Genomic DNA, 22,129 nt, shown 5'->3' on the forward strand with positions numbered 1-22,129 from the left:
CTGAAAAGGAGAAAATGAAACAACAGACTAAAGCATATATAAAAATTAAAGATTAATAAATAATACATTTTTGTGTAGGGTAGATCCTTAGTCGACACAAGCCCCTAGGCAAGCTGCCACAATAAAACACAAAAGGGTATCAACTGTGCAACATCCCTGGACCTTACCCTACGTAATTGTGTAAAGTAATAGTGCACTACAAAATGTGCTTAATGTGAAAATTACAATAATCTGTTGTCCCACTCCAAAACAGAGCAGGAAGTGTCACCAAGCCAAAATTTAAATGAAATGCCAAAGCTGTAAAGGCTAAAACACAGCACTTATCTGCTGCAAAGAAGTAGAAGAAACACTGGATATCACAAGCTGGGCTGAAAGTCCATAAAGCTGCGTGTAGAAAATGAAACAGTCCAACGGGGCTCCGTTTCAAAGGCGACAACCCCCTTCTTCAGGAACATAACACTTCAACAACCAATATTTAGGTCTGTGTACTCTCAGCGGTCCAAATCCCAGCAAGTTAAGCCAAAAGGCAAGTTGAAAATGGTGCACTGAATAAGCCAGTGGAAGAGACGGGTACTTGTTTCCATTATGGATCAACATGGCTTTGATGCTCGTGGATGAGTTGTCAATGAAAAGATGCCTCTCTTTCCAGTTTACAGATGATTCCAATTGCCTCAAACAGACTGGTCACATCATGGCAGAAGAAGAACCTATCTTGATGGGTGAAGAAGATGGAAAGAGCTTGGTGATGCTTCTTCTGATCTATGACTTGCACACTTTCATCCAGGTTCCACTGCTTGAATCCAGATGTCAAAAGCTCACCAATGGACTTGGTGTGTCTGCCAATAGGCAAATTTTGCCCACACACACTGTAGCAACATCGCATCTGAAAAGCCCAAAGGGCCTATGAAATTGCTGAACAAGGTTACAGCAGAGATCCCTCCAAATATAGCCTTGACACCCTTTTGCAAGTGATCAAAAGGTTTATTTACACACATTCGAGCTTGAATCTGCTCATGTCCAGGTCAAAATAATAAATTCAAGAAACTAAAAGCCAAAAGTAAAGTTCAAGCAAAATATACTTGTGTCTAGCAGCTGCCACACCACAAATGTAGGGTTAGCAGAATTATCTCTAGCACCCAGATCTGGCCCTAGCCAGGCTCTGGAATAAAGTTTATACTTCAAGAAATTAGTGGCTTACCTCAGCCTAATAGTATGTAAATTCAGTTTATAACTTCCAGCTAGAATCCCCTTTTCTTACCTTCCTCTTAGCCCTCTTTTTTCCCTCTAGCTCTTCATTTTATGTTTCCTGAGATTTGCTTCCTGATTTCCTCCTCTTCTCCCTTAAGGAAAAAGCACAATTATTAAGGTGGCTCTGAATCTGAAGGAAAGTGTCCAGGAGAGGGAGAGACAAGGTTCTATCATCTCCCTCACATGAATTCTTAAGGGGGTGCTGAGTCCTCCAGGAGAGGGAGAGGCAGGGTCCTACATACTCCCTCACAGGTCCCCTAAGTTTACTCAACTTGGAATCAATCTGGAATGTTCTGCAAAAAAGGTAAATTTCAAAATATCAATGTCCTGGTCACAAAAGCAAAGTTTGAGGGGAATGATAATCTTTTTCTTTTGTAATAAAGCTTTTTATTACAAATAAGCACACACCAACAATACAAACATGAAAAAACAATATACAAATGAACAAAAGAGCACATACAGTTGCACATAAAGGTGCTAAGTCCACGAACAAGCTGTCCCAAAACAACAAACTCAGAGAAGCAGCCAAAAGCAACCAGGCTACCAATGGGGAGAGAAGCACACAAAAACAAATTCAGAATCCCCCACCCCCCTGTGATAGATCCCCCAGCCCTCAATCCTACACCATAGCAGATTGGAGCTCTCCAATAACTAAAAGCTCCCTCAGGGACTGGCAATCCCCCAATAAGATAGCCAATATACAATTGTTAAGCAAGCAGGCAAAACTTGCGCCAAATATGCGCGTAGACATGGCGGACACCAGTAAGGCAATACATGAGCTGCCACCGGCGCAACTTCCTCTCCACCAACTGCCAAGAAAAAGCCCCTGGTTGGTTCCACTGGGAGGCCACCACCAAGCGGGCAGCCGTAATTGCCAATTTACAGAAAGAAGATTCCCCCCTTCCAAGTCCAACTCGTGCCAAAACAATAGGGCATGGTGACAATCAGCCAGCACCTCCTTACTCGGGATACGAGATATTTGCATAAACACCCTAATCTAGAAATCATGTACTGGCCTACAAGTTCACCACATATGAAAATAGGTACCCGCCTCCCCATACCCCCTCAAACACAAGCTCTCCCCATCCCCTCACATCCTAGTCAATAAGGTAGGGGTATAGTACCAGTAAAACATCACCTTAAACCCATTTTCCACTATCAAGGTTGCAATTCCCGAGGAGGACACCTCGCGCTAAATTCCCTCCCACACCTCCCGGGGCATAACAGACCCCAAATCACCTTCCCAGGCTTTCATATAAGGCAACAAAGATGTTCCCCCTGCATTAACATAGAAACATAGAGTATGACGGCAGAAAAGGGCCGGTGGCCCAACAAGTCTGCCCACTCAAGAACCCTCCCTCCTTTGAGAATCCATCCTTTAAGTATAACTCTGCAGCAACCCCACCTGTTTGTCCCACCATCTCTTGAAGTCGAGTAGGTTACTGGCCTCGACTACCTGGCGTGGAAGACCATTCCATCGATCAATCACCCTGTCGGTGAAGAAGTATTTCCTGGTGTCACCATGAAATCTTCCCCCCTTAAGTTTTAGCGGATGCCCTTTTGTCGCCGTGGGACCCATAAGAAAAAAGATTTCTTCCTCCACCTCAATGTAGCCCGTGATATATTTGAATGTTTCTATCATGTCCCCCCTTTCTCTGCGCTTTTCGAGAGAGTACAAGCGCAGTCTGCTCAGACGTTCTTCATATGGGAGATCTTTAAGTCCCAAGACCATCCTAGTGGCCATTCTCTGGATCGACTCCATTCTCTTCACATCCTTTTGATAGTGTGGCCTTATAAATCGCCGATAAGGTCCCCTTTCTGAGAACCAGACCCAGTAAGAGTTTGAAAGCTGATTTGACCCTGACATTTCCTCCAAGAAGCCTGACGTTTGTATATAGTGCACCACCTGCAAGTAGGGAAAAGATCTCGAGGCAGCAAGCCATACCGAGGTTGCAAGTCCCCAAAAGGTCGAACCCACCTGTGTGCCAAATCACAGAACTGACCCACACAAACCAGGCCCTGCACCTCCCACCACACAAACACCCCTCCCCAAGACCCGGGGTAAATTCAGAATTATAGCGCAATGGGGTAAATCACGAGTAATGCCTCCCCTGCAACAAGACCCGCCGAACCACTTTCCAGACCTTCAAAGAGGTCCCCACTGAAGACAAGCCCCAACCAGCCCCCACCCTCCCAGGCACCCATGGAAGGTGCAATAAGGACACTCCCCCCCTCTAGAGCCTGCTCAATCTCCACCCACACTTTCAGGACCTGAGCTTGCTACTCCAGGAGGGCACGCAATTGGGCCGCCTGATAATACTGCAACACATTATGAACTGCCAAGCCCCCTCCCATTTGCCCAAATAATATGGAATATGAGGCATGGACTTTCAAAAAATACACATAATCCCTTCCCAGAAGGTACAGCCAATGCCAACCGTCCTTGACATTTAAGGACTTAAGTGCCTCCCACAACAATTTTCTGTCCCACCTGCCATAAGTCCCTGCAGTGCCCGAATTATCCAAGTGCGGGGTCACCGTCAAATTAAAATTGCCACCAAAATCAAGGCTCCCCCTTAATCTGTAAAATCCTGGGCACCAAGTTCTTAAAAAACTCCCCCTGGCCCTCATTAGGGGCATATACATTGACCAAAGAGTACAGGCTACCCTCCAACAGAGCCTCAACCATGATATACCTACCCTGAGGGTCCTGGACCACCCATTGAACCTCACAACGTACTGTTTTACTAATCAAAAGCCCCGCCTTTCTTGGACTGGCCCACTCTGGAAGCCCAGAGTGCAGTGGGAAACCACGGATCCCGGACAAACTTCTCATGGGACCGCAATAAATGAGTTTCCTGCACAAAACACACCGCAGCCTGGAGACATGCTAGCTCCCTGAAAATGCCTTCCTCTTATGTGGATTCACCAGCAACACTAGCAAAAGCCCATCTACCTCCTCCTCAGAATCTGTCACACCCCCCTACCCCAGCCCCCTCCCCCAACTACCCACCCCTACCCCCCAAGCAGGAGCACCCCGCCTCCCCCAACCCCCCATGTGGGATCCTCCCGACCTCCCACCAGCATACCAGAAAGTAAACCATCTCCAACGCCCTGTACACATCCCAAAGACAACACCACACCACATCCCCAAAGATAACACACCCCACACTCCACCAGCCACCCCCTTCCCCCTCCCAGCCAACTCTCCAACAAACAGCAGAACCCATAATTCCCCCCAGACCAGATCACCAAAACACATCCTCCCCATCTGCCCATGGAAACCCCTACTCTCGCACTCCAGGGAACTCAGACCCAACAGTCCCTGAGAACCCTCCCAACCATAAAAGTCAAGCAAATGAACCAAGGAAGAGTCATTCAACGAATGTTAAGGCAAACTCAGTCAGCAGGGCAGCCACTACCCCTCCAGTCCAGAATGCTCAAGTGGTGAAGCCGCTACTACAGGGGCCACTCCTGCAGGGGGGGGGGCACCCCACCTCGACCTCCTCGTCTACCTCGGGCTCCATGCTCTACTCTATGCTATCACAAAGGAGCAGTGCTCCGGCTTGTAGACAATGCCCCCCCCCCATCTCCGTGCCAGAGTCTTCCAGCACCTCTATGCCCTCTCACTGTAGCAACACACGGGCCTCCATCACCGAGGTAACCCGAGTGTGCACTCTGTTGATGGTAATCACCACTCCGAAAGAATAAGTCCAGCGGTATGCAAGTTACCCCGCTGGAGGGCTTTGGTTACTTCTCTGAAAGAGCGCTGCTTTTGCAGAGTGCTGGCAGTCAAATCCTGGTAAAACTCCAAGCGATGATTCTTCCAGGTCACTGGGCCCATGACCCAGGCCCTCCACAAGGACTGCTCCTTGAACACAAAACTCTGCAAACATATCACCACATCCCAGGGTTGATCCTTCAGCTGAGGCCCAAGCGCCCTATGCTCCCACTCGTTGCCCGGTTCTAAGGAGGCATCTTGGAGCAGCTAGCGCAGCAAACGAAACACCGTGTCACGGACATACTTATACTCAGGCACTTCCGGAAGACCCCAAACCCGCAAGTTATTTTGCCGGGTGCAGTTCTCTAAATCCTCCATCTTGTCCAGTAAAATCTGGTAGTCAGCTGTAGCATCCTCCAGCTTCCGTTGCACCCCAGTCACACTTTCTTCACAGGCATCCAGCCAGGTTTCCACCACATCCACCCAGGACCCCCACCTCAATCAGGTCAGAGTGAAGTTCCTGCACCGCTTCACGAACCTACACTGTCACTGCTGATATTTCAGATTTCACCTCCTGGATCCAGCACTGCATGTTCACTTTAGTGAGTGGGTCCAGGTTCGCTGACAATAGAAGCAGGGCCCCCGGGGACACCGGATCTTATGCTAAAGACCCAGCATGATTCCTGCCATCCTCCATCGCGGCACCTCCATGTGTGCCTCGGCCCAGTGCCTGCTCCATTGTGCGCTGCCCCAATTTGTCACCAGGAAGTTTTTTTCGAGTTGCCATTCCCAGCGCACTCCACACCCGAACTACTCGCACACACCGGGAGAAAGTTTTATCGCAATTACACAGCAGAAAAAGGAGATTTATTCAGGGCTCGAACGGAGCTCCCCGATCAAGTGTCCATTCGTGCTGAGTGACGTCACTTCCTCCGGAATGATAGTCATTTTCTATAATTTTGTGGCATAGGCAATTAAGAAAGAACACTTATTACCCAGGAACAAAAAATAAATAAATATAAGTTTGTTACATAGTATAATCTCATGACAAATTTGTATTGCATTTCCTACAAAGTCACATGGAGGGGCATTTTCAATATGATGTCTTAATCTGAGTTTAGATGTTTTACAGAACGCAAACAAAAATCCAGTAACAAACATGCCCATTTTCAAACATGCAAGGCATCTATCTTTATATTGTATAGTGAGCCCTCCAAAATCCACCCAAAACCCACTGGACCCAACTGCCCTTATGCCCCAAAACCCACTGGACCACACCAATAGCCCTTATGCCCTCAAGTAACACCTATATGTGGGCACAGTGGGATTAGAACAAGGTTTGGAAGGCTCACAAATTTCAGGTTTATTTAAAATGTGATTATATCGCTTATAATACTTCTAAGCGATGTACACTTTAAAATGGGGTACATTATTATAAAATAAGAATACATCTCAAATCATACAAGGACCAACATGATACAACAGAGAAAGGGGTTGAACTACAAATAGTAAAGAAAGGAGTCTACGGAAGCACATAAAGGACTGACGGGGAAATCTCTGATGTCTCCTTAGTTGTATACTTCTTTAAAAAGAAGTATCATACATTTGATACTTAAGTGTGAAAAGAATCTTTAAATAAAAAAGACTTTAAGTTGTGTGTTATTTCCCTCCGGAACATTATATTTGGCTGTTAGACAAACTCTAAAACGTCCAGAATGATGTCACATCCAGCGAAATGCTGTAATCCACTGAGGCTGCAACTGGACAACTTCCAAAGGGCCTTGTTTCGTGGACAAAGCTGCTGCATCTGGGGATATACAGAATGAAGAAATCCTTAAAACTGAACTCAAACAGTTTTATATTTCAAAAAAAGATGTTATGACTGAATTTAAAAAGGAAAAATACTGAAATTTCCTACAGAAGCAAAGGCAGTATGTGTTTTCTTGCTGTATGAGTGGAGATGACCTTCAAACAACTGAAAAAGAATGCAGAAAGAGGCAGCAAGAGGAAAAGAAAATCATGAGAAAAGTGAGGTATGAGGAATGGCAGTTACCCATTTAACATCTGAATTTTCTTCAGCATCATCTGGCGATGTCTTCTACTCTTAATAAATATACAAATAAAACTTGCAAACAAGGTGCTCACAGCCATTTCCAGACATCTATGTTTTCTATCTTAGCACCTATCTTAGCACTTGCCTTTTTTGATGACAGAAACAAAGCTAGGAATGTTGCAAAACTTACAGTATTCATCATTGCCAGACATCCAGTTATCAAGGAAATTTGGAATTGGTTCATCCAAACTGACTGTTGCTAATGATGCAGCAGAACGAGGTGCTGGATTCAGAACCCATTGCTAATCCCCGAGGACTTTTTTTGTTTTTGTCTTGTTTTGATTTGATTGGTTGGGTTGCCAGAACTAAGCCTTCCCATCCAATCAAATTAAAACAAGGCAAAGAAGAAACCTTTACAGAATTCTCTCCAGGCTCTGAATCCTCTAACAACTCAAGTGCTGACTGTGCCTGCAGGTTCATGCCTTTCCGGTGTCTGGCTGCACTGATCAGGGTCTCGTCAGGGGTGTAGGAAAGCTCAGGTAAAAAATATATATATTTATGATGCTGGTGGGCTTCTGGGTGATGGTAGGGGTGGAGAATTGGGAAAAGACAGAGTTTATAATAACATAAGAATAGCTTTACTTGGTCAGACCACAAGTACCTGGCAAAAACCGAAATAGTAGCTTGGGAATGGGAGGAAATGGGGTCTGTTGGATGAGATTACAAAACTGTATGAAATGCATGTTAGATTAAAATAGCCAAATCTTCTTGAAACAATTCACAAATAGATATCCACAAACACTGTTGGGACTAGATAACTTTCTCTTCCATTAGGACCTATTTAATTGCAATAGAACCCAAGTTCTCCCCTGAAATTTAAAAAGCCAATGAGCACTAATATACTTGTAACTATTAACTTGAGCTGAAAAGCAGTTTTCATTTGATTGCCGGCTTTTCTTCAACAGAACCCCTGCTGTTCTTTGACTCTCTCCAGAAACTGCTGGAAGCAAATATCAGCTATAAATGGTACCACAGTCAAAGCCACAGAGCAGATTAAACAACCATAAATACATAAAAAGAAATCCCCCAAAACCTTTATACCACTACTGATATCTTCTGGTATCAAGGGGCCAAAACATTTTCCTGTTGGATTTAAGCTTTTGAAATTCATTCTGATTTCTGGCACAAAGTAGACTATTCTCAGTCTCTCGCTGTGACATGTTGTTCCTGTAGTTAAGTAACTTGAAAGGACATTTTCTTTTCATCTCAAGCACTGTGAGTGCATGGGCAAAGCTTTTCTGATATACAAAATATCAAAAAGATAGAAGATGAAGGGATTTATTCACTTGATCTGCTTAAGTTAATTGCTTGTCTATGATGGTTCATGATTTCCACTTTAAAGATTTCAGTTACAGGGCTTTCAGCTATTTTCTCCTTTTGATCAAAGGTGAAGGTTTTTAACTTCCTGAGAAGCACTGAATACAGTATTTTCATTAATCAGAACATTACCCTTTGCTGATTGACCTATAACATGTTGTTAATAAAGGCCATATTGATATCCTGTTTTTGAAAACCTGAACTAATGAAAAGCAGATTTTAAAAAGGAATTGCCCTATATTGGAATTATAAAAAGGAAAGGGCATGTGGGAGATCCTGGCCGGGTTTTCCAGCAACTCCTTTGTTCACCTTCACACAAACAGCACCAACCCATGTGAATAGCATAAGGAAAATCTTTATTTCTTTATTCTGCTGAGCCTGTTCACTCACAAGCTTAGGGGAAGCAGTTTCCTCATTCAAAATAACAGCCCTTCCCCATATGCATGAATTTTTTGGTACAACTAATTGGGCTTACTTCAGCCACTCTGCTTTACGGTCCCTCAAAAGTACTAGTCTGTTTCCAGAGCTCAGTATCAGCTCATGTCCTCTCCCTCTGGGGGACTTCTTCCTCAGGGACCTCCCCTGGATAGTCTGTTCCTCAAGGCTTGTATCATCCTCTAGCTATGGAAGCCTCCTCTCACTCTGGGACCTCTCTGAATGATCCCAAACTGGGCATATGAATCTCTTCCTGCTTGAGTCCCACCCAATGACGCAGCAGGGTAAACTGTTCCAGCAGTTTAGCACCATCTGTTGGATGAGGGTTGAACTCTGAACTACAGTGCTCAGTGTATCCTGGACCCTGTAATTTACCCACTAATGGACCAGTACCCCCTCTTGTCCGGTGACACTAGTGAGAGAGAACCCCTTATTATCTTACAAGGCATATATTCTGTAAAGAAAAGTAGGTGCAAGCACGTATACCAGCCAGCAGAGAGCTGGTATAAGTGTGTTTCCCTGTATTCCAGAGATACATCTATAGTTTCTAATATTCTATAAGTTGCATTAAAGTGTGTGACCCATCTGCATATCACCTAGACTTCACCCATAAGTACTGTATGCCCATCTGTAAACTACAGGCTATTGGAGATATATGCATAGTTACTGAACAGTGTGTAGCCACACTTTTGGCATGTATGCAAGTATGCATGTACATGCATATGTATATGACAAAACAAAAGAAGAATACTGTAGAGTTGGTGTACAAGGGTATAAAAGTCTTATCTTTATTAAAAAAAGATGCAATGTAGCTTTCCAAACAAGAGGACCATTTGTTTGGAAAGCTGCATTGCATCTTTTTAAATAAAGATAAGACTTTTATACCCTTGTACACCAGCTCTGCAATATTCTTCTTTTGTTTTGTTGTTTGACTTTTCTACTGCAGATTGGTTAGATTGTTTGTTTTGTTTTTGTTGTGTCATGCACATGTATATGCCATTATTCTAATCTTATATGCATGTAACTGGCATGTATATGTTAGCACATGCTTTATAGATTTACCCACTTTAACACACCTTAACATGTTTTGAAGGAATTAGGAATACAATGGGATTATAGCCTTTAATATGCGCTAATTTTTTTATCCTGCGTTAAGGCCATGATGTTGCTTGATAAATTCCCCCCCTAAATGGAAAAAGTACAAAATCTGTATATTAACTGTTGGGGCTTTTCCCAGCAAGTTGTTTACTATACATTAAGGGCTATAAACGGTATCCCAATCGTAGGTGGCAGTAGGCGTCCTACCGCTGTCTAACCAACCAAATGGGATGCACGTTTTCTATTTTAAAAAAAAGAAAAAAAAACCCAAGGCAGGCAGCCTACTCTGTAGGCATCTGTTGTGGATTCAGGGAGGCACCTAGGGACGCCCAATCTCGCCCAAGTCTGGGCTTGGGTGTGGTTTAGCCCAGAAGTGGCCTTAGGTGAGCTTAAGTGGCTCTAGGCATCTCCCTAGGGCTGCAACAGGCACCTGAAATGTAGGCCATTGAAATGCTGGCCTACATTTCAAATAGATGAAACTGCTAAACTGATCGTGGCAAGGAAATCTCCCTCCCATGTTCAACTGAGCGGCCATGGCAGGGAACCCCTGAACCCTATTGCAAGCCGGCCAGCAGGAGGGATGCCTACTCCCTTCTGCCACCACTCCCGAATTCCCCTCCTGTCCGCGGCAGGAGGGATGGCCACTCTTTCCTGCCGCAAACCCCAAAACAGTTTCCAACAGGGGCATCCCTCTTGCTGGTAACCCCCAACATCCCCAGTAGGAGGGTTGCCCACTCCCTCCTTCCAGCATCCCCCCCTGAATACATGACCCTCCTCCCCCTGAAACCCCCACCCCAAAGCCTATCCTGACCCCCCTGGACCTTATGTAAGCAGACCTTCCCAGGATGCACCAGGGATGGACCTGGGCCAACTGGAGTCTTAGGCCTCCTTCCCAATGCATTCTGGGATGCACTAGGAATTGCCTAAGACTCCGACTGGCCAGATACCTAAAGCAACTCACATGGGAGAGGCCTTAGGTGCCTGGGCAAATCAGGGCCTTAGGCCCCTCCCTGATACATCCTAGGATGCACCGGGAAGGGGAAGACCCGCCATTCTGAAGAGGTGGGCCTGACGGCCAGAGGAAGTAGGCATCCCTCCGGCTAGCCATGCTTATAAAGGTATGGGGGGGTCCAGGTGGGCTTTGGGGAGGTAGGAGGTCATATGTTTTGGGGGTACTGGTAGAAGGGAGTGGGCATTCTTCTTGCCATGGATGTGGGGGGTTTGCCGGCAGGAAGGAATGGGCATCCCTCCTACCGCAGACTGTGTGTGTGTGTATGGAAGGGGGTTCAGGGGTTACGTTGGGAGGAATTGAGCATCCATCCTGCTGGCCGACTTGCGGTGGGGGCTCGGGGGCTCCCTGCTGCTACCACTCAACTGATCACAGCAGGAGATTCCCATGTCACGATCAGCTCAGCAGCAACACAGTTTTCTAAACGGCGCCTGTGACATGGACACTGGTTTGAGAATCGGGGTGGTTAGGTGGGGTGAAGTGTTTGTCCTTTATGAGAGACACGATTCTGCATAGGACGCCCATATGCGGTTCTCAAAAGTTGCTTAGGCGACTGCTAAGACCGGGCGTCCTATAGAGAATCAGTCCCGAACTGCAGTGCTTATTAGCACGAATGCATTTGTTACTTACTGCGGTATGCAGTGAGATTCATTACCCACACATTTCCCAGCTGAAAACTGGTTACACGGTTTACACATTAATTAGTGCACACTTATATGCCAGGGCATTAATGTTTACCGTGCTCATACACTAACGGCAAGAAAAGGAAAGTGGAAAAGGGACGGTACATATCAACCTTGGGATAGAGCCAAGCTTATTTGATATAGCCACTTATTGCAATATAAAACATATGAAATAACCAAACTATCTTTCCCACTTTCTTTATATTGTATATATTGTATATTGTGGGTTAATTTGTCTTTCCCACTTTCTTTATGTTGTATGTTGTATATTGTGGGTTAATTTGTCTTGTTTTGTGTATTATACATGCAATAACTGCATGCATTAATTCATATGGTAGAGCTAACAGACCCCTTAGGCTTTGTGTGGTAGCTGAGTTTTTGTTGTTTCACTGAGTTGATTTAATGCATGTTGTGCATCTGTTTTTTATTGCCTTGTATCATCTTGTGGATTTTTTTTTTTAATTCTAATATAATTTATTGATGGGCTGGGGGTTGAGCTCTATGAATATTAATTGTGAATTTTATTCATTAATTTATTATGATGTTATGTGAGAAATGATAATGTTGCTTTACCACGCCATGAACTTTCCAATAAAGCATGAAAATAAATTTGATTATTAAATAAATAAATAAGACGTGTTTTTCCTTTACATATAGTCCTTTGTCTACTCGTTTATCCTTGAGCAGATCATGTAACCTTTAATGTTAAGCATAATCTTTTATGCTGATAGCAATCAGTTGTATATCTCTCTTGATTCATAAGGGGTAAATTTCAAGGACTTCATCAGGAGCTATGCAGGTGGAAAGATTGATCCATCTAAGTGGATTTTCAGCTGCTGATGGTATGTGCATAGTTTCCCAATGCATGTACCTGCGGCAAAATTAGATGTTCCAAGAATCATAGCTTGATTGGGGCAGAAAAATATGCATACATTGAAGCTTCAAAAATGTACATACATAGTCAATCCACATGTTTTATTCTCTTCTCTCACTCTTCCTGCAATATTTTATAGTTTATTAATCTTGATTCCGTAACCAATGGGAGTTCTTACATAAGGGTTCGTTAGTTAGATGCCATCGACTGATGTTCTGGTCTTAACAACTTGAAGAATACAGATCTATAAAGAAATTGATTTTGTGCTAGTCTAGTAAGATCCTCCAGCGTCATCCCCATAAAGGTACCTGGGGTATTTTCTCTCTGATAACCTCTTTTGGCATCCATAGCTGTCTGAAATTTCAAGTTTCCTCATAATGAGATTTTTGCCAAGATCGTTATAGTTGAGTCCATAGCTTCTCAAAGACTGGCCAATCTTTACATAAAGTATATTTGTTTCGTAACTGGCCATTTGCTAGGTTTTTGTGCTCTGTGTGTATCTTGTAGGATCATTTTTTGAAAAAAAAAAAAAGGTAGCCCAGGGAAAAATGCACAAAAACAAGCCATTATGATTTATGGGGCTCAGCAGTCTTAAACATCTGAGCAGAGAAGTGGATCATTTTAGGAGGCACTGCATTGGACTTCACATAAAAAGTCCCAGGTACACATCTCACTGTAACCCACAGTGTATGAGGAGCCCTCCAAAATCCACTGGAAACCTGTTGTACCCAAATGTATAATACAACAATAGCCTGCAGTAAGTTTCTGGTAAGGTTTAGAGGGCTCACATGTTCTACCACTAGCGTACTAGTTAGTGTGGGCTATGGGCCTGGGTCGCCTTCTCTATAGTCCAGGGAGCTGCTTGTTGCTTTAACATAACTAGCCATAACATCTGAAGCTATCAAATAGGCGGGTATTTAATGTTTCTTTCTCATCTAAGGGGTTGGGAGGGATCAGTGACCACTAGGGGGTCTTGTCTTAATCCCTGCAGTGCTCATCTGCTCAGTTTAGACACCATTTTGGTACTTATTCGTCTTTGAAACAGGTATCATGACCGCATTACTGAAGCATATCTCAAATCGCATTGGCTTCCAATCTCAGCAAGAATACAATTTAAATTCTACTGTCTACTATTTAAGACTTTATACGGAGACAGTCCAAACTACCTGAATAACCGCCTCATCCACAACACCTCAACCAGAGATAGGAAAACTCACACCCCTTTCTCATATCCCCCAATTAAGGAGGTCAAACGGAGAAAACTATATGATGGCCTCCTGGCCACTCAAGCAGCCAAACTAGACAACCAAATCGCCAATCTACTAACGGCATCCCTCGACTACAAGACTTTTAGAAAAGAAATAAAGACCGTACTCTTCAAGAAAGCCCTGAAAAAAGAAATAACACCGCAAGTTTCAAACACCACCTCTCATTAAAGCCAACTACCCCAAACAAATAACCATACTCATTTCTTACTCTCTTTGAAAATGACCAAATTTCTTTCTTTTTCTTTGGTAAGTTCTTGTTGTAATACATCCTTGATAATTCTTTTGTAATCTGCCTAGAACTGCATGGTAATGGCGGAATAGAAATTCCTAATGTAATGTAATCATAAGAATAGCCGTTCTGGTTCAGACCAATGGTCCATCTAGCCCACAGTTCTTCAACCGCCGGTCCGCGGACCGGTGTTGGTCCGCAGGAAATTTTTGCCGATCCGCACAGTGCCGGCAAGATTGACTCACTTCAACTTCCTGCCGGTCCGCGCAGGGCCGGCAAGATCAACATGTGAAGCGTGCGCTGGGCCGGAGAGATCTTGGGGAGCCTCCGACAGTGGCTTTCTCCCCTCTCTGCAGCTCTCCTTTACTTCCCAGCGCAGCGATTCAGGAAGGCAGCTCGGGGCTTTTGCTGAGTCGCGGCTGCCTCTGATGATGCAACTTCCTCTTTCCTCAGAGGCGGCGTGACCCAACAAAGGACCCGAGGCTGCCTTCGTGAATCGCTGCACTGGGAAGTAAGAAGAGCTGCTGGGAGGGGAGAAAACCACTATCAGAATCTTAATCAGTGTTCCCTCTAAGGTGAGCGCATGAGCGATCGCTCACTATTTTCAGTGGCGTCGCTCATGCTTCTTCTGGTGTCGCTCACTGGAGCGGAGGTGAGAGGAAGTTGTGGCGGTGGTGGTCTGCCCTGCTCACCTAAGATGCAGCAGCGGCGGCTCCTTTCATGATCCCCGCAATCATTGGCGTACTAAGTGGGGGGCGGTCCGCCCCTTGTTCTCATTGGTGTAACGCCGGCCCTGCAGCTCTGGACTTCTCCACACCTGCCCCCCCTTCGGATCGCTATTATTTTAAATGTTATAGCGGCGGCGCTGTATCCATCATTGGAGACGTCTAACCTCGGCCTGCCCCGGAACTCTTACTGCAACAGTGACTTCCTGTTCCTGCCTAGACGGGCGGCTGCTGCGGTAAGAGTTCCAGGGCAGGCCTAGGTTAGACGTCTCCACTGATGGATACAGCGCCGCCGCTATAACATTTAAAATAATAGCGATCCGGGGGGGGGGGGGGAGTCCGGAGTTGCAGGGCCGGCGTTAGAGGGAGTAAGAGCTGATGGTGCCACAGGGTCCCATGGGGGGAGGGAGGAAGGAAGAAGAGGAACTGAAGCATGGCAATTTTGGGAGAGCAGGTGTGGGGAAGTCCAGAGCTGCAGGGGAGAGTGTTGCGGTACCCAGCTGGAGGGAGAAGGAAGATGAGGGAGGGAATGAAAGGAGATGCCAGGGCTTGGAGGGAAGGAGGAAGGTATGCCAGACTAAGGGAAAAGGAAGGGGGAGATGTGAGAGCATGGAGGGGGAGCGAAAGATGGAAGAAAAGGAAAGGAGAGAGATGCCAGAGAATCAGGGAAGGGAAGATACCAGACTATGGGGTGCAAAGGAAAGAAAGGAGAAGAGAGAGATGCCAGAGCATAGGGGATGGGGTGGTGACAGAGAAAAAAATGGAGAGGTGGCAGAGCTGGCTGGCTTTGGGGGTGGGCAAAATCTGGAAGGCAGTGGGGGACATAAGAAGGAGGCACTGGGGGCACAAAGGACACAGGAAGGAGGCACTGGGGGCACTATGGACACGGGAAGGAGGCACTGGGGGCACTAAGGACATGGGAAGGAAGGAGGGAGGGAATAGAATGGGACAATTGTTGGGCCTGAGTGCAGAAAGAAAGAAAGGATACACAGTCAATTAATAGATGTCCCCTTTTGATGAAAAAAATAAATGGTCACGTTACCACTGACTTACTTTCTCTTCAGCAGAGTCAGCATCCGCACTGAGGTGCAGGAAGGTCCCGCGATGACTCGTCTGCTGGCTCTGCTCTGGATGAAGTAAGTTACGTCGGAGGGGGTGGACCGGCAGACGCAGTCATTGCGGGACATTGCCGCAACTCCCTGTGTCTGCCGGGTCCACCCCCTCCAATGTAACTTACTTCTTCCAGAGCAGAGCCAGCAGACAAGTCATCGCGGGCCCTTCCAGCATGCGGCTGATGAGTCCGCTCTAGAGCAAGTACGTCGGAGTGGGGTGGATTGGCAGCAGGCAGCTACAATCATCGCGGGACCTTGCTGCATGAAGGGAGAGAAAGGAGCAGGACTGCTGGAATGGAAGAGTGGTGGAGGGAAAGAAAGGGGGCAGGGTGGTATGGAAGGGTGGTGCTGATGGAATTGATGTACAGAGAAAGGGGAGAGACATAAGGGGGAAGGATATTGGAGGGAAAGAAAGGGGGAAGATGCTGATTGAAGAGGGGTGGATGGAGGGAGAAAGGGCAGACATTGGATGGTAGTGGGGAGCCTATGCTGGATGGAAGTGCAGATGGGAGAGATAAGGGAGCAAATGCCAGAAGGAAATGGGAGGAGAGAAAAAGGGAAGCAGATGCTGGATGGAAGTGGACAGAGAGAGGAGATGGTACTAGATGAAAGGGTTGGAGAAAGAGGGTACATGATGGAAGGAGGGGATAAATAAAAGGAGGGCACATGATGGGGAGAAAAGGATTGAGTTAGGGAAACACTGGAGGGGTGAGGGAAAGAGGTGGCAAGCTTTAGGTAGACAGTAAAAAAGGACATTGATGAGAGGGTAGTAAGAACATAATCTAGACAGATGCAGAAAATAAATTGAAAAGGGAAATGAGGGAAAAAAGGGAAAGGGATTGCAGAGGAGAGGTGTGGGAGAGGGAAGGAGAGGAGAGAGATGCCAGACCAATGGGGGTGAAAGGAGAGATGAAAGGGGGAGGCATACAGTTTCTGGAAGGGGCATAGAAGGAGAGAAGATGCCATATAGGGGAAGAGAGACGGCAGACAGTGGATGAAAGGAAGAGAGTTACAAGAAAATGAGGAAAGCAGAAACCACAGAAGACAAAGGTAGAAAAAAATTTCTATTTATTTATTGCTTTAGGAGACATGTGTCACTGTTTCTGTGAAGCATTGTATGCAGAGTCCAGCTTCTTGCTGGTTCAATTTAACCTTTGTCTATGTATTTTTATTTTATCCCCCCTTTTACAAAACTGTGAAGCGTTTTTTAGCACCAGCCGTGGTGGTAGCAGCTCTGATGCTCAGAATTCTATGAGCATCAGAGCTGTTACCTCCGTAGCTAAAATCTACATTACAGTTTTGTAAAAGAGGGAGGGGTTAGTTTGTGATTACATATTCCATAATAGGCGAAGGTGTGTTCTGTGTTCTGTGTGTTCGAAAGACATAGTTTTCTGTTAGGATTGACGGTGTAGGATTGATCTGTGCTGGTCTGGCTTGTTTAGTTTTACAATGGGTGTATTGATGTACTGTTCACTGCAATATGTAAGATGCTGCCTTTTCCTAGATACTCATGTGTGACGTGTGGCTTGTTACTAAAAATCATGTTTTTCGTACAGATGGGGGGGGGTGTGCCAAAAAATGATGGGCCCCGGGTGTTACATATGCTAGGTACGCCACTGCATTATGTAAAGATACCAGAAAGCTGGCGAAGCAAAAACTTTAAGTAAATTGTTATTCTTCTAAGTTTTGAGTATTTAACCCTCCCACAATCTCATGGGCACTCGTTTCAAGTTTCAAGTTTATTGAGATTTTGATTTAAATGCAATATCAAATATTTTCAATGTGTATAACAAAAATAAATTTTGGGAAATAAATAAAACCATTTGAACAATAAACATACAAACATATCCATAGATGATTAAAAATACATAAGGAGTACAAGGATAAACTACATTTGTTTAAAAATGCGTCCTCTGTGCCTGCTCATAAATTTGTGGAATATGTAACTTGTCGCTCATGCATATTTTATTTTGCACACACCTCATCAATCCTTAGAGGGAACATTGGACTCTGGGAAGCTGCTGGGCAGGGGAAAAAAGGGACAGCTGCTACTGGAGAGGGAGAAGGAGAGATGCTGCTGGGAGGGGAGGAGGGAAATGAATCTGGGAAGCTGCTGGGCAAGGAAAAAAAGGGACAGCTGCTACTGGAGAGGGAGAAGGAGAGATGATGCTGGGAGGAGAGGAGGGAAATGAATCTGGGAAGCTGCTGGGCAAGGAAAAAAAGGGACAGCTGCTACTGGAGAGGGAGAAGGAGAGATGCTGCTGGGAGGAGAGGAGGGAAATGAATCTGGGAAGCTGCTGGGCAAGGGAAAAAAAGGGACAGCTGCTACTGGAGAGGGAGAAGGAGAAATGCTTCTGGGAGGGGAGGAGGGAAAGGAATCTGGGAAGCTGCTGGGCAAGGAAAAAAAGGGACAGCTGCTACTGGAGAGGGAGAAGGAGAGATGCTGCTGGGAAGTGAGGGAAGAGAATTACTGCTGGACAGGAGGAGGAGGGAAGGGAAAATGAAAAAAGGAAGGAAACAGCTGGCAGATAGATTAGAGGAGGGGAAGGGGAGACACAGGCATGAGAAAGTAGAGAGATTGATAATAGGAAGGGGTCAGCAGAAAAATAAGCAGAGAGGGACAACGATGATAGATCTGGTGTAGGAGAGATAAAAATGAAGAGAGCAGTGAAGCTGGAATGAATCATGTAAAAAGGAGAGAGGGGGCACAAGCTGGATGGAAAGGGGAGAGGGGCATAGAAAGAAGACAGATACCATATGGAAGGGGAAGAGGACAGACAGTGGATGGAAGGGGCAGATGCTGGATTGAAGAGACAGAGAGGGCAGACGCTGGAAGGAAGAGAGTGAAAAGAAGATTGAAAGCAGAAACTAGAGACGACAAAAGATAGAAAAAAATAATTTTATTTCTATTTTGTGATTAGAATATATCAGATTTGAAATATATATCCTGCTAGAGCTGGTGTTAGACATAACTGGGGACTGCAAAGCCCAGGCAGTGCTTCTTTAGCTTCCAGCTGGCTTAGGGCGCTCTCTGACCAGGGGGCAGTTGCCCTAGTTGCACTCCCCTAAAACTATTCCTGTCATGTGTGACTGCAGTATTCTGTTAGCATGATATTTCTGTGTAGCATTCTGTAATAATTTGGCTTGTTCAGTTTTCTTGATAGTAGAGGGGATATATGTGAAGGGGAGGGGAGACAGGGGTTTTGTTGATCCTGCTCTGAATTATTTGTATTTGTAAAATGACAATTGTACAGAATATTGTTTCTTTTTATACCTTAATAAAATACATTCAATATAAAATCATAACTGAGGCTTGTGTGGATGGGATCAGATGATTTGTGGGGACCGACTCACGGAGATGGGGCGGAAACGGGGTTTGTAAATTTTAGTCCTAGTAGTTTGCCGGTCCACAAAATAATTCTTTTTTTTCTGCCGGTCCACGGGTGTAAAAAGGTTGAAGAACACTGATCTAGCCCACTGTTTTCAGTAGTGTGTTCCTGACAGGTCTAGCCTCAAATGCCCAATTTTTGCTCTTGACATTTTCTACAATGTTACATTATGGCAGAAAAATGTCCAAATCTTAAACCCCCTCTTGTCCCACCCAAAACATGCCTCCTACATACCCCCCTTGAAATTTAGATACAGTAATTTGGATGTTTGGTGAAAAAAAAATCATCTGCCACTTTGAGCTCCTTTTATTAAGCTGCGACAGCGTTTTAGCGCATGCTAGACGGTAACGCCAGCATTGAGCTGGCGTTAGTTCTAGCCACGTAGCATGGGTTTAGCGTGTGCTAAAATTCTGCACGCTAAAAACACTATCGCTGCTTAGTAAAAGGAGCCCTTTTATTCTACTTTTTTTAAGACATTTTTTTCTCTTTCGAAAAGGAGCCCCTTAATATGAAGATATAAATGTCCAAAAGACTTTTATTCATGCATAACACCAAAAACAAGATAAAATTCACCCAGTACAACAAAATATACATCTTTCAGCTTATATACTTTTAAGTATGAGTCTTTATACTTTTTCTTAAAACAAGGCAATATACTGTAACATCCAACCTATACTAGCCAGCGTACAGTTCTTGATATATACTGGAGTGTGTGCATACATTTCAATATATAAGATTTGTGTCATTAATTAAAAAGATGAGTTAGGGCAATTTGTATTAAAAAGCTCAAAACTCCAGATACACATGGAGGGGCATTTTCGATAGGACGTCTAAGTCAAATTTGGACATTTTGGAAAAAACATCCAGAAATCCGGTACATAAAATGCCCATTTTAAAAACAGCTAGACGTCTACCTTTTATTTTTGAAAATGACCTATGTAGATGTTTTGGTCCTTATGATATCTATCTTTTCTGCCCGTTTCAAACATAAAAACATCCACATCAAAAACACACAAAAGTAAGTTTTACAGACGTACCCAACTACCTTGTCTGATCACAGCAGGGGCATCATGATCAGCTGAGCCAGTTTTGGGGAGTCCTGCTGGCTCAGCCAATGGGGGATTCCCCTGCCAGGATCAGCTGGACCAGAAGGGAGATCCGATTCCTGTCTCCCTCCCCTCCTCACATTCACCGATTCTTGAGCTCCCTACACAGAGTAACCCCCACTCTACATTGTACACCCCAGTGCAGGGATGGGCCTAAGGAGCACTGATTGGCCGAGGCACCTAAGGCCCCTACCATAGGAGGAAAGCCATTTTGAAGGTGGACCTGCTGGTGGGAGGGAGTGGGCCTCCATCCCGCCCGATTGTCATTGAAGGTATGGGATTGATGTTGGGGTGAGATGCCAGAAGTTCGGGGAGTGTCGAGGTGGGTTGCTGGGAGTTCAGGAAGTGTCAGGGTGAGGTGCCAGGGGTTTGGGGGGGGGGGGGCACAGTTCGACGAGGCCTGGCAGCAGGAAGGAGTGGGCATCCTTCCTGCTGATTGTGCTGAGGAAAGGTACAGGAGGGTTGTTGGGGGAAGGAGTGTAGGGCAGGTGTCTCTGTGTAGCAGGTTGTGGGATCGGTGAGTGTGCAGGAGGAAGTGTGATACTCAGACTATTCCTGCTAGCTAAGTCCCTCCAGAAGCATACACACAGCAGCCTGACACTCATTCCTTTTCTGACTTTAAAACACCTTTTAAGCAGGCTGTAGATTTATCAGCAGCTATCACCAGAGGGAGCAGGCACACAACACTGACATCGCCTCTCAGAGCATGCTAGAACTTTTCCCTCTACACATGTGAGGGAAGGGACTAACTTAATTAGAGAGTTCCCTACACCTGATAGGGAGTGGCGTGCCTGTAGGTGGCTGAACAGGCAAGCCACACTTTTCGAGGAGAAAAAAGCTAGAGGTTGGATGGGGTAGAGTTGCCTCAAGCCATGGAACATGACCAGATGCCTCATGAGATGGGAGCTCGGAGTGAGCAACTTATGGACATTGAGCTAGCCAGAGAATCTGACGAAATGGAGGTATATTGCTCTACTAAAGCCAGCCAACAGCCATGAGAAGCTGTTTTTTGTTGTGGGACTATTTTTGACAGCACTGTTAAGCTGGTAACTCCTGTGCAGAGTGTACAGGATTTACAGAGGCAGAGAAAGTTTTTCTCCTAGCTTTTTTTTTTTTTTTTTCCTATGCTGTTTTGTTTACCCGCTGTGTGTGAGTGGGGTGGAGCATTTGCGCTTGTCTGCAGCAGGAAGAGTGAGGAAACACTACTTTGCTTCAGTGGTGGGTTTAAGTGGGATATTTTTGTTACAACTTTTTCCATCCAGCAGAGTCACTCTTTACCAACAGTTAAACTGCTGGCAACCAGTGTCCTAACACTGGAACAGGCTAGGCAAACCGCCATATAAGCCTATCTCATATCAAAGAGGAATTGATTATTGTACTGTTACAAAACTGTTCAGCTTATAAATTGCAGGCTCACTGGAGCCTAGATCTGCCCTAAACTTTCCAAGAGAACTGTTCCTGAGAGGTTTTGGAGTTTTAACTGGGGAACATTTGTATTTGTTTTTGTTGCCTGCTGAGCTGAATCTTAAGCTGTCTTTTTCTGTTGAAAATTATATTTTTGGCTTGGGAGCCATAAGCCTTGTTTTTCTTGTTTTCTCCCTGAGGATAATAAAGGGACAAGAACTGAGAACTGAAATACTGGTGGTTTCTGGTTTCATGCTCAGGTGCCTGTTTCCTGGCTATTCCTATGAGGCCCAAATTGACTCCATAGGCTATTAAATTCTGCCATAGGTTACCTCACGAGCCATTGCCCTAAGGGGGACTATCACAGGAGGGAGAGAGGAATCGGATCTCCCTGCTGG

General features: G+C 45.2%; 1 protein-coding gene and 1 long non-coding RNA gene across 2 annotated transcripts in view; one reads left to right on the forward strand and one right to left on the reverse strand.

The window, feature by feature from the left end:
- Positions 1-22,129, forward strand: part of GALNTL6 (polypeptide N-acetylgalactosaminyltransferase like 6) — a 1,396,075-nt gene that overhangs the window by 110,839 nt on the left and 1,263,107 nt on the right. The window lies entirely within an intron of this gene.
- LOC117359536 lies at positions 6,313-7,334 on the reverse strand. The gene is made up of 2 exons (XR_004539256.1): positions 7,213-7,334; positions 6,313-6,776 (listed from the first exon to the last, which is right to left on the reverse strand). It is a non-coding gene; the product is annotated as an uncharacterized LOC117359536 (long non-coding RNA).

Source organism: Geotrypetes seraphini, chromosome 1 (genome assembly GCF_902459505.1).
Source record: "Geotrypetes seraphini chromosome 1, aGeoSer1.1, whole genome shotgun sequence".
NCBI lineage: Eukaryota > Metazoa > Chordata > Amphibia > Gymnophiona > Dermophiidae > Geotrypetes > Geotrypetes seraphini.